This window comes from Larimichthys crocea, unplaced genomic scaffold (genome assembly GCF_000972845.2).
Source record: "Larimichthys crocea isolate SSNF unplaced genomic scaffold, L_crocea_2.0 scaffold45985, whole genome shotgun sequence".
Classification (NCBI taxonomy): Eukaryota; Metazoa; Chordata; class Actinopteri; family Sciaenidae; genus Larimichthys; species Larimichthys crocea.
In genome coordinates this window covers 1-5137 of record NW_020855992.1, presented here as the reverse complement: position 1 = coordinate 5137, position 5137 = coordinate 1, and the positions used below count along the sequence as shown (strand labels likewise).

The window sequence follows — 5137 nt, the reverse complement described above, 5'->3', positions numbered from 1 at the left end:
AGCTTCATATACTCCCATGTTAAAAAAGTGGGAAATTTTCTGGAGAAAGGCAGAACTAACGTTTCTCTCTCTTGCTCCTACGGGCACATTTCTTCATTTATCGACACAAAACGACTATTTAAAACGATCAGGAAGGGCTCATCCTGCTTGTGGTTAAGTTGGCTCAATGATTGGAAATACGGTTTGGTCAGAAATCCTTCCTGTTCGAGAGGAGGTCTCAGCATTTTCTCTCAGTCGCTAAGTGACATTCTAACAGGTGCAGTAACTGCTCCACTGATTACAGTTGGTCCTGGTTGCTTGGCAACTTCAGCCTGCTTGAAGGAGGAGAGGGGGGAGGGGCCAGCAGACAGAAGCCGAGCGGCTGCCATTTTTGTAGTTCTTGGCACTTAATTTGAACCTGTCTGTGTAAAATGGCAGACAGAGACAGCAGAGCGTTAGCACAAGCTGTAAAGACATGCTATTTGCAAACATTAGCGACCAATGCTAAAATTAGTGCTAATTAACATTAGCCACTAGGAATTAAATACATGTTGATTACTAACATGCTAATGTCAACATGCTAATGTTAATTGCTAACGCGTCAGCGCATCAGCAATAACATGCTAATGTTAACATGCTCATGTTAATTCTAACAGGTGCAGATTAGCTGCTTGAAGGAGGAGAGGGGGGAGGGGCCAGCAGGCAGAAGCCATTTTAGTAGTTCTTGGCACTTAATTTGAACCTGTCTGTGTAAAATGGCAGACAGAGACAGCAGAGCAAGACATGCTATATAATAATGCATGGGGGCGACGGGGCCAGAGTCACGCACACTCAAAATTTCTTTAGAAATTTTCTAGTTCTTATTCTTATTATTCGTCTTCCGTTTCTTCTGTGTTTTTTCCGGTTCGCTTCTCCACCCAGAGTTTTTGTCGCACATCTACAAAACGGGTATCAAAACGACCGGCTCGGCCGGGAATTGATGGCTATGACTTTTCTAAGAGTTTCGGCAAACGGTTTTGCCAAAAATCGCCAAAAAACACGTCAAAAAATGAATGGGTGTGTATTGCGAGAACTTTCCAGAGCTAGAGTGAGTGATGTCATCGCTAGAGTGGAGAGGGGAGAGAACGATCAGTGAAAAAATATAACGTATTCGACTACCGTGGCCTCAAATGAGCCACTACAGACACGATTTATACATAGAAATGTAGCAAAATTTGTCGTCTCACTCACATTCGCCTGCTAAAGCTGTCAGACATATAGTTTTGGTCTGACACGCAAATATGCAGCAGCAACTCCCATCCTCAGCCTCATATTCCCCCATGTTAAAAAGGCGGGAAATTTACGTAAAGTAACGTTTCTGTCTCTTGCTCCCAAGGGCACATTTCTTCATTTATCAACACAAAACAAATATGTAGACGATCAGGAAGGACTCATCCTGCTTGTGGTTAAGTCGGTTCAATGATTGGAAATACGGTTTGGCCAAAAATCGTTCCTGTTCGAGGGAAGGTCTCAGCATTTTCTCTGTCTCTGTCTGGATTTGTAACTGACATTCTAACAGGTGCAGTAACTGCTCTCCTGATTACAGTTGGTCCTGGTTGCTTGGCAACCTCAGCCTGCTTGAAGGAGGAGAGGGTGGAGGAGCCAGCAGGCAGAAGCCGAGCGGCGGCCATTTTAGTAGTTCTTGGTACTTAATTTGAACTTGTCTGTCTAGAATGGCAGACAGAGACAGCAGAGCAAGACATGCTATATAATAATGTATGGGGGCACCAGAGTCACGCACACTCAAAATTTCTTTAGAAATTTTCTAGTTCTGTTCACGCACACTCAAAATTTCTTTAGAAATTTTCTAGTTCTGTTATACAATACAAATAAAAACGACTTCCAAGCATAAAACAAATTAAAGAGGTTGTGGGCCAGATGACCCGACAGCAACAACAACAACAAAACAAAATAAGGGGCCCAAGGCAGCGTTGGTGTTTCTGAAGTAAGACTTCAGCATATAAGTTTGCTCAGTGTCCACTGTACCATTGTCACATGAGGACTAATAATAATAATAATGATAATAATAATAATAGAATAGTGTTCATAATATAATGTCCGTATATTTACTTCTGAAGCACCCTCCCCACCTTCATCCTACCTTTATAGTGAAATCAAAAAATTTGACAGGTTTAAAAGAGTGCAATCACATATACACATACATATGTTGCAAGTACAGATAATTTGTTCAAACAAAACAATGCACAGGTCTAGAGCCTGGTGAGACAGAGGAGGAGCCGGGCCCGGAAGCACCCCACAGAGCCCAGAGCCTCCAAGTGGTGCAAACAGTCCTTTCGAACAGGCAGTCCGAGAAGAGAAGGATCAGATGGCCCCAAGCCCTAAAACAGCAGAGTGGCAGAAGTTTGACGAGGATGTGGACAAGGTGCTGGAAGCAACAGCCAAAGGAGAAGTTGAGAGGAGGCTTCACAATGACGACCATCAATGAGTAGGCTGCTGAGAGGTTTGGTGTTGAGAAGGAAAGGGTGGCGAAGCAGCCCTACTTCAAGAATCAGAGGGCAGTTAAACCACAACATCAGGACAGAACTGAAAGCCTTAAGGAAACAGAAAAGGCAGCAACACGGGAAGATGAGCGTGCACCTCTGGTAGAGCCCATCTCATGCTCAGGAAGAGGCTCCTAATCCTGCCGCAGAGCAGAACAACACAGGAGACGGCGGAGGGAGAGGGCTAGGAAGCGGCCGCTTTCATCAACAACCCTTCGGCTTCATGAAGGAGCTCCTTGGACAGAAACGAAGTGGACGCCTGGCCTCTTCGAAAGAGGAAATCGACCAACACACTCCACAACACCTTCAGCGACCCCACCCGAGACCAAGAGCTAGGACAGTGCAAGGCTGTAATAAGACCGCCAGAGCCTGCTGGGCCTTCGATCTGAGGGCCACTGCTGAAAGAAATTCAGGAGGTGGTGCGGAGAGCAAGGCCGGTCAGCACCAGGACCAGGACCAAGCGGAACGTCCTACAAGGTCTATAAGCACTGTCCCAAGTTTGCTGCACCGGCTTTGGAAGATCTTGAGGCTCATCTGGAGAAGAGGGAGAACAGCACAGCAGTGGCGGTTGCAGAGGGAGTGTGGATTCCTAAAAGAGGACTCCAAGACGATCAGCCATTTTAGAAAATCTCGCTGCTCAGTGTCGAAGGAAAGATTTCTTCAGTATGTAGCTAAGCGACTGACTGAGTTCTTCCAAGAATGGATATATCGACACCTCCGTGCAAAAGGGTGGCATCTCTGGCGTACCAGGATGTGAGAGCACACTGGCGTGGTCACTCAGCTCCTCAGGGAGGCAAGGGAGAACAAAGGCGATCTGGTGGTGTTGTGGTTAGATCTGGCCAATGCCTAGGCTCAATGCCCCACAAGTTAGTCCTTGAAACACTGGAGAGGCACCATGTTCCAGCTGCAGTAAGAGAGCTCATCCTGGATTACTACGGTGATTTCAGCCTGAGGGGTCTCAGCAGGATCAATAACACTAAGTGGCACAACTGGAGGTGGGAATCATCACAGGCTGCACCATCTCAGTGGTCCTGTTCGCTCTAGCGATGAACATGTTGGTGAAATCAGCAGAACCAGAGTGCAGAGGCCCCAAGTCCAAATCTGGGATCCGCCAACCGCTATCCGGGCCTTCATGGATGACCTGACAGTGACCACCGAGTCAGTGCCGGGAGGCAGATGGATCTTGAGGGGCTGGAGAGGCATGGGATGGGCCAGAATGTCATTCAAGCCAACGAAGTCAAGATCCTTGGTCTTGAAGAAGGGCAGAGTAGCAGACAAGTTCCGCTTCTCTATCTCAGGAACACCAATCCCCTCCATCTCTCTGAGAAGCCGATAAAGAGCTGGGGAAAGTTCTTCGACACAGCCTTAAGGATTCAGCTCCATCAGAGACACCTGTGAGGAGCTGGAGGGATGGCTGAAGGTGTGTGGACAAGACAGGTCTCCCAGGAAATTCAAAGCATGGATTACCAACACGGGATTCTGCCAAGGATACTGTGGCCATTGCCCTCTCTGAGTTTCCGATCACTACCATCTCAGATCTGGAAAGGAGAGTCAGTCGCTACTTGAGGAGATGGTTAGGACTGCCGAGGAGCTTGAGCAACATTCGCCCTCTATGGAAACACCTGCAAACTGACACTTCCCTTGAAATCCATTGAGGAGGAGTTCAGGTCTGCGTGGCAAGGAGGTGTGCAATCCGTGAGTCAGCGGATCCAAAATATCTGGGGCAGGAGTAGCAGTCAGGACTGGCAGGAAATGGAGGCAGAGGCGCAGTGGAGCAGGCAGAGTCCCGGCTACGGCACAGAGTTCTGGTGAACAGTGGCCAGAGGAAGGATGGGTTAGGAACCGGTAGTCCCCCCGTTTTGACAAGTCGGGGAAAAGAGCGGAGGCAACTAGTCCAGAATGAGGTGAGAGCAGTGGTCGAGGAGGAGAGATCAGCAGAGCAGTGGGAATGAGAAGCAAGGCGCCTGGACGTGATGGGAGCAAGTTGCGGAGAGGAAGCTCGTGGACTGACCTTTGGCAGGCAGAGCCACACCGCATCAAGTTCTAGTCCAGGCCGTCTACGATGTACTCCCCAGCCCTTCCAACTTGCACTGCTGGGGTTTGGCGAACACTCCAGCATGCCCTCTGTGCCAAGAAAAGGGTGGACCTCAAGCATATATTGAGTTGCTGCCCAAAAGCTCTGGGGGATGGCCGTTACCGATGGCGTCACGATCAGGTGCTCAGACCATCGCAGAGAGCATCTATAGTGGCATCACCAGCTGTCGGAGGTCTAAACCCACAAAGAAAGCCATAAACTTCGTCAGAGCTGGGGAGAAACCTGAGTACAAGACCAAGAGCAACATCAGGGCTTCTCAACACTGCACAGGACTGGCAGCTGGTCAGTGGACTTGGGGAGCCAACCAAGTTCCCCCAGCATGTTGTTAAGACCACCCTCAGACCTGACTCGTTTTGGTGTCAGAGGCAACGAAGAATGTTGTCATGCTGGAGCTCACGGTGCCGTGGAAAGAGCGTATGGAGGAGGCCTTTGAGCGGAAGAGGGAGAAATAATGACGGCCTAGTCAGCGACTGCCACAGACAAGGCGGAAAGGCTAGGGTGTTTGCCTGTGGGGTAGGGTCAG

At 48.8% G+C, this 5137-nt stretch overlaps 1 pseudogene; it reads left to right on the top strand.

Moving 5' to 3' along the window:
• Window positions 1-2390: 2390 nt before the first annotated feature.
• On the top strand, window positions 2391-5066 carry LOC109141462 (uncharacterized; annotated as a pseudogene).
• Window positions 5067-5137: the final 71 nt, after the last annotated feature.